This window comes from Patiria miniata, unplaced genomic scaffold, assembly GCF_015706575.1.
Source record: "Patiria miniata isolate m_02_andy unplaced genomic scaffold, ASM1570657v1 HiC_scaffold_19, whole genome shotgun sequence".
Taxonomy (NCBI): domain Eukaryota; kingdom Metazoa; phylum Echinodermata; class Asteroidea; order Valvatida; family Asterinidae; genus Patiria; species Patiria miniata.
The window spans coordinates 15,216,078-15,228,656 of NW_024037057.1; the positions used below are offsets into that span (position 1 = coordinate 15,216,078).

At 39.6% G+C, this 12,579-nt stretch overlaps 1 long non-coding RNA gene across 1 annotated transcript; it reads left to right on the forward strand.

The window, feature by feature from the left end:
- The first annotated feature begins 1,117 nt into the window (after positions 1 to 1,117).
- On the forward strand, positions 1,118 to 9,455 carry LOC119726096. The gene is made up of 4 exons (XR_005270768.1): positions 1,118 to 1,489; positions 6,885 to 7,050; positions 8,748 to 8,783; positions 9,405 to 9,455. It is a non-coding gene; the product is annotated as an uncharacterized LOC119726096 (long non-coding RNA).
- Positions 9,456 to 12,579: the final 3,124 nt, after the last annotated feature.

Consider the following 12,579-nt stretch of genomic DNA (forward strand, 5'->3'; position numbering starts at 1 on the left):
GTTTCCAAAAGAGAATTGTTTAACTGCTCGTTCCCAGACTGCAGAACGTGCGATATACTGTGCGTACTTCACTGACTGAGCAACGAAACATTGATTGGAACCGATATCAGGGTTCAAAAGGAAGCATATGTCAAAGTACACGACTAGGGAGAATTTGACAAGAAATACAGTGATTCGATTTACACATAGCGTGGGGCCCTGTATTCAGCAGTGTACTGTGCAAGTCTACGTATGCAGCGGACATACAAATTCTTACTACATGTGTTCCGTAGACTGAATTCCAGTCTGTGATTGATGGTGGTAGTCGCACGATGCTTGTTGTCCATCAGTGTTCAATTTCGGTACTTGTACTGTATGTAAGTGACGACTCCTTGTCAAGTCTATCGGCACACATTATTGTTTAAGAACACTTCCTCATAAATTCAAATTTATGCACACATGCGTATCAATTTGCCCAAAGGGAAAGAGCGAAGCAGTCCATTGAAAATGCAAACTTGGGTCCAAAGAGTTTTGCAATTTTCTTTCAATTTCTCCAGGAGTTGTGCCATCTGTCTTTGGAAAAAAAACCTGAAATCGTCTTGAGTATCACTTTTTGGTCTAAGTGGTTTTATTGTACAGGATAAAATTTATAAAATTGAATTTTTTTTTTTCAAGAAATGAGACAAGAAAATATTTTCTCAGTGAAAAAAAACCCACATTTTTAAGAGTATAATAATTACAAGTTAATAATTACAAAACAACATTTGTTGTCTTAATCAACTTTGTTTCAGCCATTGCTTAATAATAATCGTGCTCGTGATGGTAAAGAGTGAGGATTTGGTAGTTATTGCCAACTTAATGACTGCAGTTTGAAGTTTAGAAGTTTGCCAACTTGGTATGTGAAAACTCAAAAGGCTAGGGTATGTCCACAGATTACAATTCTTTGCACTGTATTTGATTGTTTGATTAATATGTCGGAAGTTGTAATGACACATCTTCCAATTTGTTTACCACCTGGCTATAAAACAAGTTCAGTCGTCACGTTTCATTGAATCGTGAAGGTAGATGAAGCTAGTTGAATCAAGTTTGGTTTCGTGCCGTGCTCACGAGGTCAAGGGAAATCAGCATGGGCCAATCAATGCGCATGCATGTATGAATTTGACTTCATTGTGAACTGGTGTATTGCGCATGCGTGGGCCACTGGGCGTTGGCGCACCGTCACAAGTTGCTTGCCTGCCTGCCAAACTCAGGCCAGTGTTGCATATTGGTTCATACTGGCTATAACAACGGAACGGAATAATCGGCGTCGGAACCCGGTACTGTACACAAACAATCTGCAAGCCGGACCATGTCACAGATGTTCTCTATTTGTATCTACACTGATCCCGATTCAAGATCTAACACATCACTTCTTGGCACGTATATTGCAATCTGAGGAGAAAGTTCCTGAAATCCGCCAGGTACATGTCCGGAGATCAGCCAAAGCAAAGACAAGGCCAGAGTCAAACAGGTACGTATACTACTGCAGGCACTGTGTCGAGAGTAAAATTTGAACGATCTTGGATCTGTGATCAGTTCCTTTGGCCTCTGTGACATCCGTGCTCGCGGTAGAGTTGCGTTTTCAACATGAATTCTTGTTCAAGGCATTCAAGTCTCTTGTAATTGCATGCTTGACCCTTCATTTTGTTTATATTGAATTGTGAACCCTCGCCCCTACTGTTTCAAAATGGTGTCTTCCTCGATCTTGCCTTGCCTGGTATTTCTTTTCTCACAAGGTACTTCGTGTGGTGCTGACTGTATTGCGTCAACTATTTGTCTTCGGTATTTTAATTATCTGTGCATAAAGAAAAGTACACAGCTGTACGAAGAATCAAATTCCCTTAGTACATGCACATGTATTTTGTACAAGTAAGTGTAATGTTCAGGGGCGCACCCATACTGGGAATTGGATTGCTCAAAAACCATCAAAACAAAATCAGGCCAACTTTACTCACTCTAGCTGTAGCCAGCAAAATTCTCCAAAAATTGTCATTGGACAAAAAAAAGGTCCTCGGCATGTCACCAACCAAGTTTAAAAACTCAACTCAATTTTCTAAGCAGACTTTTCTTCAATATTTTGCACATGAGAGGGAAGTCAAGTCATTTCAAAACGAGACCACAGAATAGACTTGTACATGTCCAACCATGGTCCAACTGTTTAAAAAGACTGACCTCTTCCTTCATTCTCATTAGTCTGGTGGCTGGCTGTGGAGAAATATGTAGAAATAGAGACTTGTACCTGCCAGCCTATTATTTGTTTGGCACAGTTTATTGGTGCAGCGCTGAAGAGTTATTGGACTGGTTGTTTCAGATGCCAGTCTATTTTCTTGTATTGCATGTCGTCAGTACCGTACCTGAGTTTTACGACTTGCATACACAGTATTGAGTCTTAAATTGTCGGACTAGGAAGTGCCTGATATAGTGGCTTATTCACCGTTTCATGTGGGAGGGATTTGGCCAAATACTCCGATGAGCCTGGCGATGATTTTGAGCTTCCTACGCGCCTGGTGTTCTCGTGCTTAAACAAGTTCACAAAAATTGTTTAATTCACATCCCCTAAAAGTATCATTGATTTAAGGTTTTCAGAATGGCTGCAACCGAAGCCCAGATTCCATACCATGTACGCGTGTTTGTATAGGTGCAGACCAGTAAATATAGGCACCAATGAGAAATGCACAACCTCAAAATAGATCGAGGAGATGCTCATTGCTCCAACTGCTGATCGAGACACTTACATGTAAATCAAATGAAAGCTTGTTTACCCTCTTTTACTTTCTTTTCCATTTAGGGTTAACAGTGACTTAATATTGGCTGACTTTTCACTCAAAAAATTTTGCCTCGCGGATAAGCAGTCCTGAAGCCAATATCGCCATTTAAAAAAAAAAATATCCCGACAAATTAGAGCTACTTTGTGTCCCAATACATCCCAAATTTTCCAGAAATACAAGTTCGAAGACCATTTCAGAGCTAGGGCCCTTTATTTCCACCAACCCTCAAATCGTGATTTGGCCGGCATTGGCCATTCTGGGCCTATTTAATCACTGGTGTACACCACCCGTAGGCGTAATGTAGTTAAGAATACTACCAAGCTTTCAAAATGGCGGCTTCACGGCAAATCCTGACTGTACCATTGCCTTAACCGTATGGAAGTTGTTGTTTGACACGTTTCAATGATTTTTTATACAGGTTCTTAACATAATAACAGAGTCATTGTTGCCGCACTAGGCCTTGACTCAATAGCATGGCAATGCCTTCGGGCTTGAGCTTTAGAAATTATATTCCCTCGACAAACACTATTTTTGTGTAAATCTGTCTGTGTGGCCATTTTATGCACAAGCCTTGCCATTCAAACCGATCTGCTAAATCTCTAGTGTACGCTTCTGAAACGAAAAGGACAGTCACAGACCGCCTACATATTTGTTAAAGTGTGTAGAGAAACGAAAGTACTATTGCATACTGGATGTAATACACTGCCAAAAAAAATATTTTTCTTTAAATAAGCGCCCTTTTTCCAGAAAAAAAAGTTACAAAAAACCTGAACCTGTCTTTACCCATCAGAAATTTTTCCAAGGAATGGCACAATAAAATATTTCTTAGAAAGAAAAAACAAATTTAGCAGTGTGATATGTGGCCCTTTTACTAAACAAGAACTGTTTGCCTTAATCAACATTTCAATCAATTTGCTTAATAATTGTCTTCACTATGGTAAAGACTGAGGATTTGCTGGTCATTAGCCAACATGATGACTGCAGCTTAAAGTTAAGAAGTTTGCCAACTGGGTATGAGATAACTCAAAACTTGGTGTAACATAACTCAAAAGGCTAGGGTATGGGAACAGATTATAGTCCATTGCATTATTAGATTCTTTGATTTATTAACAAGTCAGAATTGTCTGTTAAGATACACCTTCCTATTTTTTTACCACTTTGCTATACAAATGTTCAGCCGTCGCGTTCAATTGAATCGTGAAACTAGCTGAATCAAGTGTGATGCAGTCTGCACGCACGCGAACACAAGACAAGCGAAACGCACAGCATAATGACGTTTGCATGTTTACACCCGATTAGAATAGAGATCCTCTTCTCTATTTCTGTTATTGAACTCAACATGATGACAGCCGCATGTTTGGCAAGATATTCAAGTGGTCCGATACAGTCTATTTCATCATCCTAGGCATGGGAGTAGTTTCTGTTCCAAGCCATAATCATCAGGTTGGCTTGATCCCCGGTTTCCGTTGCATACAACAACTGCATTTTCTCCCATGGCAGGTTACTCCTCAGCTACTGCCGGTACCCATTCACACTCCTGGGTGGAGAGAGCCTGACTCGAGTCAATGACTCGACTCAGGTCCGACTCGAGTCACACTTTCGACTGGACTCGAGTCCCTGTGGGTAAATGACTCGATTCGACTCGAGTCCCTCATCTGAAGACTAGACTCGAATCGAGGAAAGGCTATTAAGACTCGAGTCCCCAAAATATAGCAAAACTTTCCGAAATATATCTGCAATGACAAACGGCGCAATATTTACGGTCACATCACTTTGCGAATACATTATTACTTTACTCAAAAATAGAGGAAGCGTACAGCGGCCGCTTGTCGTGTATACACGCGTGTCATAGACCTTGTGGTTCTGGAACGTACAGAATACTATTTCGAAAGTCGTTACCAGACTTTTAACACGTTTTCCAATTGATTTCGAAGTTTCATCATTAGCTTTGGGCGATTTCAACCCCTTCATTGATGCCTTTCTATTACTAAGAAAAAAAATACATGCCCATTGTTTAAATGCTGAGAAACAGTTTTGCATAATGCAGTTTGGTGTTAATGTTGCCAGCGACTAGCTAAAACAATTCCAGACCCGAATCCAAACCAGATAGCTCATGTACGGAGCCCGTAAGGGGACAGGGTTGAAAAAAATGTTTCGTTCCCTCAAAATGATTTATGATTTTCGCCCGGGCGGATTACATTTTGAGCTGTTTTTTGTTAGCTCAAAACAGCTCAATTAACCCAATTTTAGAATGAATATGAATTTGCTAGTATTTTAGAAACATTTTGGGACGCTTAATATTAATTCTCTCAGGCAAAATAGCATACCAAAAAATCTTAATTATTTCGAGGGAACGAAATAATTAGTTTAAGGGAACGAAATAATATTTCGAGGGAACGAAACAAATTAATCAACTCTGTCCCCTTGCGGGCTCCGTACTTATGAGACCGAAGTTTTACTTCTTGTTAACTGTGACACAAATGACTTTCACTTTTGTCTTTATTTGTTATTATAGTGTTAAAATATTTGTGACTCAAATTGACTCCAGCTAAATACTTCACTCGACTGGACTGCACACTGTACTGTGACTCGACTCGACCTTCTTGGCCTCATGACTCGACTCGCCTCGAGTCACTTCCTTAAAACGACCCGACTCGACTCAGTTACAAACATCAGTGACTCGTTACACTCTTGAAAGAGGCAAGTTCCAAGAGGTGGTAAAGTGGCTTGAGCAAGTAAGCAAAACTACACTCACCCTAAATCCATTACGTTCTTTAACAAGAGATACTTGAGACAGGGACAGATTGAAAAATGGCTATACTCTATAAATATACTCTCTAATATGTATCGATATTTGCGATGTATTTGTTTTTAATCTGTGACAAAAGAGAGAGCTTGTAAGGATCAGATTTTCTTCTTCTTTTTTGGTGGGGGGGGGGGGGCGACACCATAATTATGATATTGATTTTTGCACTTAACCGACGTACGCCTAATTCAAGATCGATGAATCGTTTCAATTACACATCCGACATTTTGTTTGGTTGTAACAGCATTCTGATTGCGAAGCCTTTGCGTCTAGCGTTGTTAAGCAAATGTAATCCGATTACGTACATTGACGCTTACAACAAAGCACCAATGCACACCCCCTTCAAAACAAAATTTCATTTGTAACGTTCTGTTTTTCAGAAAATAATGATGCTCAGTATGATTGAACTGTTAAAATATAACGAAAGATGAAATTCTCATATCAGTGAAAACAAAATCGCCGTTATTGATGCCGAAACGCCACTAGTAAAGCTGACCTAAATCTCGTTGGGAAAAAATCGTTAGAAAAGGTCTCAAAATCTTTTTAATTATCTCACTTTCTAGTAATCCTCACAAGTTGTTATTTCACGAGTAGTTGAATACTTATATCATCTAAGTATATTCCAAATTTTATCTCAATCTGTTTTTGCAAATGAAAGTGTTACACCTTGAACTATCTCCAAGAAAAATTTCGCTGGACTTAGATTTTCTGCCGATTAAAACAACTCGTGGTTGTCAGGTTGTCTGATATTGCCGCAACAATAACGAGGCGCATTATTAGCATATTCATGAGCGTGACTAGGCGTGACGTTGTGTGGGTCTCGGTATTGACCAATGGAAGCTGAAAAAAAGCGGCGATATTTATTAATTAATAACTGGTGAAGGAGGCGAGAGTGCAAATTTTACTGCACACCATAATGGATATAATCCTCGTAGATTTGTGTGAGGCTTGAAAAGATTGACATATATTGTTAACACCAGTGTTACAGCTTGGAACACCTAAGTGGACGTACCCCAGCCCATTTTTTTTGCAATTTCGAAGAAAAATACTGAACATATCAAAACGATTTTTAGCACATAGTTGCATCATTATAAGGGAAACAAACCCTGAAAGTTGCACGAATATACAGTCTTTTAAACGGTAGAAATTGATTTTCAAAGAACTCGCCCGCGAACATCAACATGTCTGTGTGCAAGTTGTTTCATTCTCAATAAAGTATTGTGTGACCTTAAGCCTCCGCAACCATAGGGCAAAATAACAGGACGAGTATACATTTTGATTTGTTTACATAGGACGTTCCATTGCCGCTAGCAGAAATAGCAGAGTACGGGATCATGAACGTATCTACTACAGTTACACTAACTGCTAGTGACGGCGAGACATCTGCCTGGCCTAGGGGCGATATCTTTGCTCTTGTTTTCGGTCTTGTAGGAGCGGTGGGCGTAATTGTGACAATAGGTACGTGATGTTCTTGATTTCAATTTATTTTTGGCTTTTGTTATACTTAACCTTCCCAAATCCTCAAAATTTTATTTTAATGTTAACCGTAACCTTCCAATTCCTCCAAAAATGAAGGATTTCGCAGGATTGAGAATATATGGCAAAATAGTGTGGCATATTTTGGAGGATACACTGCGTCAAGGTCTTGGACAGTATAACAAATATAACATGGTTTGAGGGTGGACAGTCGATATTCGCTCTCCGAGGTATTTGAAGTTGACAAACTAGTTCCCGAGGCGAACTAGTTTATCAACTTCCAATACCGAAAGGAGCTAATATCGACTGTCCACCCGAAATAAACTATGTTATATTTGTTTACTATACTTCATACATATTCAGTTGACGAGGTTTTTTTTCTATATGCATCTAAAAAAAAATTCGGAAATTTTAGGGCTCACCAAAAGAATATTGTTGCTCAACTTCAATTTCTAGTTCGGTTCGTTTGCAATATAATACAGTTACTACAGTTGTAAATACAGTTGTTTTTGTACAACTTTCTGTTGTACAGGAGACATCTTTACGCGGTCCATAAATGTTCTCCAGTACGGCATTATTGAGCTCTGGAAATTAACATTTACGCGAACCGTGCAACCATGCATCTCTCCTGGGCGATGTTCGCGCGTGCGTACTGCACCCGTGCGACAGTTCTTCGATTGCTCTGTAAAGCGCATGCGTAGTAGACTGTCGCACGGGTAACCCATGCGACAGTCTACTGCGCATGCGTATTTACCCTGTGCGTGAATCCTCGCGCGCGCATTTGGTAAACAGCAAGAATAATTACATCTGGCACGTGATGGTGAATTGACCAGTGAGAGTTCGGCTCTCGATAATGAATATGTAAGAGGTATAGTAATACCTTGTATTGTTTATGCTGAGCCGTGCATAAATGTAGTCCTATATTATACTTGAAATCATCCGCACTGCTCCAGGTTGTCACCGGCTCTGCCTCAACATATTGAAATTTATTGCTGGGGGAATTTGCACAATTGAGGCAGTGGTCAACCCTCCAGATTCCAGAAAAAATGGATGGCTTTGGAGGATTGAGGCTGTTGGCAATTATTTCATGGAGGCAGCTGGAGGATTTTGCAGGATTAAGGTTGCATCCTAGCAACAATGCCAAGCGAGTTATAGTTCATAAACGTTTTGTGTCGAGGATGTCAATTCTGTGTTGGTTTTTCCCTCCGTCGGTTATTTCGTTATGCAGTAAACTCGGTTAGACTCGAGTCAACGACTTTATACTTACTAGTACATACGTCTTACCACTCGACCACCGAGCTATTTTTTTTTTTCAATTGATGCTGCATAAACGGTTGTCAGTTGGCTGGTTCAAGTCCAATGTATCATCGGATACCGCAAGCAATGGTTACTTTGAACGATGGAATTCTGCATCGGGAAGATAAACTGGAGGCCATTGAAGTTCCATCTTCTTCACTTTCTTTATGCTACCCACTGGATTGATCTAATACTATCGCACAGGATTGGATGGAATAACATCTTTTCAATTTTTTTTGTCTAATTAGCAAGATCAACGACTAACATCAATGCATCAATTGAACATTAAGAACTAAATAAGAAATACAATCTTTGAAGGTTTTCGCAAAATTTTAAAATTGAAATAATGACAATCATTTTGATACTGTTCTTTCGTATTACAGTGGTATGTTATCTCACTCAGTGCAGAAAAGGTCGAGGTAAGAAAAAAACGTAACGCAATTATCCCCACCGTAAAGAACGTGTAAAATGTACAAGGTACAGGACCGTATTTTTGAATTTCTGCTTAAACCGCAATTAACAAGAATTTGCAGGTAATTTACAAATAATTTATTCACAGTGTCTCCTATACCTAGTTCGTATAGATCAACCGGTTTGGTCATTACAATTCGTTTACCCGACAGGGTGTAACGTGCGGTCAACACACTCACAATCACGCTGTGATAGAGTCTTCGGGAAAATCGTTAGATCTGAAGGCATTTTAATAAACGGAATATAATTGTAATCACTGCCTTGCATTTCTACAATATTCAGTAACTTTTGGTGGTGATGGTGGTTCAGGAATACTTCCGTATAAATTGAGAAGATCAAGGAAAATGTTAAGTCTTATTTGTTTGGGCATGGATGTCAGTTAATTTTTAAAGAGAAACGTTTTGAGAACACATTAGTTTACACATTTCTACAGCCTGCATTTCCGAACATTTATGCCGAAGAAGGGGAATTATGAAACAATTCATTGATTAAACATGATATCATTTTATACACAGTGCCAACGCGTTTATAATGATGAATTTTCTTCTTATTCTTGCATCTTCATCCAGGAAATGGGCCACCAATATCAACACCGGAGGAGCGGGTAGGATTAAACCCAGGTAAGGATGTCTCAGTGTACAGGGTGAGTCAAAAAAGGAAAACCCAAATGGCGCCCTCTATTTTTTTATGAAGTTCTGCATGTAGCGCGTTCCAGATCTAGGATGTAAAAGCTTAAGTAATAACCTTTCTTTTAGTAAAAAAAAATCATTCAAATTGCTCATGTACTTTTCCAGTCATGGACATTTAAACACAAACACTGTTTTATATTTTTTTCCACGGATGTAAAAAAAAAGAAGTTATACTTCAGCAAAACGAGGACAATTCACATATCAAAAGAAAAAATACACCAGAAGTAACCATGATAACTGGCACTTATCATAACATTTATTCAAAAACTTGCTTCTTCCAATGTTAAAAACATGCTTTATAATGCCAAGACTTTAAAGTGTTGCTCTGCCTTCTACTTTGCTACCCCGAAGACTTATTGGATTACTGTCATATCGTTTTCATGAAACGACATAGTTTCATTTAAGGAAATATCAGTTAACCTTAAACGTGATCCGTGGATAAAATGTTAAAACTGTGTTTGTGTTAAGAATTCCATAAATGGGAAAGTAAATGGGTGATATGAATTATTGACTAAAAGAAAGCTTATTATTTGGGCTTTCACACCTGGATCTTGAGAGCGCTACATTCAGAAAATTCTTAAAAATAGAGGGCGTTATTTGTGTTTCTTTGCTTTTTGACTCACCCTGATGTGATCATTTTGGAAAACCTTTAAATTGCGAGAAAGTAGTTCTGTTCACAATGTCTGCAACATGTCTCTACACCTGTTTATCTTTACCTAAACCATATTAGAAGAATTAAAATGGTCATTGTTATTGCTTGCGCACTAACGTCTTGAGCAAATTCAGGCCGGCCAGGACAAGTTTTTCGAGCAGTGATCGATTTGTGACGTAATTTACGCCTCCGTACAAACAGTATCGCGCGGACGCCTCTTGTTAAACGATGGGCAAAGGTCTGGGCTCCCTATTGCGTTTTATGAAGCTCGTGGGTGTTGCTAACCAGCGGTAGAACCCCGTCCAAGACTCTGGTTTCAAATAGAGTAGTCCAACCATCAATCTTTCAAACAAAGCTAGTCGAATTAGGCTTTAAAGTAGCGGATCCGGGGGGATATCGATGATATTTTTTTTCTTTCAAATATGAACAATATAGGGTTTTACCCTTTACCGACGTATTTATTTAAACACTTGTATATGAAAACTATTACGATGTATCGTAATAATGGGGGGGGGGATACTTGTGTGTCCATCGCGATGGACACACAAGTTCCCCGCCCCATTTTTTCAAACTTGCTGTCACGCCTCTCAAGGATAAGTAATGGCTCCACCTCTGAAAAAGTTTGTCGCATGATCATTAACAAATACAAACATAAAGAATGCTTTCATGAAAAAAAGGAAAAAATAATGCTTTTATGAGAAAAGAATTTTTTTGGGGGGGGGGGTGCACAATTGTTTCACATTTCTGTCGGACTATTGCGAAAACTCTTCTTGATATCTTACTCTAGAATGTAAAAAAATCGCCCTAGACTGACAGTCACTGTATTCTCAGTGTGCTCTTGTGCGCACGCGTCCTGCTTCAAGCATTGATCGACTCTCAGCCCCGTCCTGCTTGTGCAGACCATCATTCTGCCACATATTAAAATTCATTCATACGGACTTGGCTGATATATTCATGTGCTCTGCATACCGTGCAAAGGCGTTTATATAGTGACCTAGTTTGTTCTCATTCTTATCTGCACCCAGGAAATAGACCACAGTTACCAACGCAGCAACCAAGAGGATTACACCCATCAAATCCTGAAACATCAGGTAAGGCTGTCTCAGTCTTTCGCGAGTATTGTTATGTTGTTTTACTTTTGGTATTTCGAAGTATATGGACCTTCAGCTAGGTGACATTTCAAAATTACCCCGAATAAGCCTCTGTACTGATGACCATCAGCGTATCCAGCTTTTGATGTGGGGGGGGGGGGGGGGGGGCAACCGCACATCTGCGCTTAAATGTAGACATGTTTTTTCTCCGGACACTTGCCCTCCGTAAAATAAAAAAACGGGGGGGGGGGGGGGGGAAGGCTGGTACCCATCTTCCAAATGGGGGCGCTCTCCAAAACTGACCATTATTATGTATACTATATTATTATAATGGACAGTTTCACGGCGCATTGTAATGGTTGATGAGCGGGTTTTCTTTGGTGGGATTGATGTCAGAAGAACTGTATAAACACTTCAAATCATTGCTGACAAAAAAAAAAAAAATTGTCAAAAATCATCCGGGGGGAGGGCAAAGTCCCCCCCCCCCCCCCCCCACTGGATACGCCTCTGCTGATGACGTCACACTGTGTGTACGTGTGTGCTTTCCTATGGTGTTTAGTGGACTGTGGGCCCCTACTGGCTCCATAGGAAAATGCATAAAGTTAGTGTAAACAAAGTGTGGCGTTATCATTCCGAGGCTTATTGCTTTTGGGGGAACATGTAAAATGTCGTCATCATTTGTGTATTCATATTTCCTAGTTCAATAGTCACAGTGTCACTAGCTGAGTTTGATGCATGGGATAGCCTCTACGAGACGTCTACTCCAATTACAATATACATGTATTTTTTACAGGATCCATTTTTTAATGAGCAGTTTTTGTCAGTCGCGTCATCAAAATGGTGTCCTCGTTGTACAGTAGTGTCCCCTAACGTGGTGCACTTTGATTACGTTTCCCCGACTTTCGTCAAGTTGTCAATTAACTTCTTTGCTGACTAGCTTTATATTCATTCAGTCAAGTACTGGCACTATTACCTATTAATTGCTGTTGCACCGTTGTCGACAATTTCAATTACTCAAAATTAGGCCCGAAATTTAAAAAGAAATGGTGGCGTCTGGAAATTGGGCGCAATATTAGCCGACGTGACGCACTTCAGCAATTCTTGGACATTCCCCCCCCCCCCAAAAAAAAAAAAAATTCCGAATTTCTTCAATGTTTCGAATTCTGATAAATCGTTATCATCTCCACTCCTAAATCCAACTCCATGAGCAAATGTTTCATATTCCAAAGGCTCGTTTTAGATTTGTGTCATTTGTTTTATATCATTCGTCCCACTGCCAAGAAAAAAACTAACATTTTTGTTAATGGATATC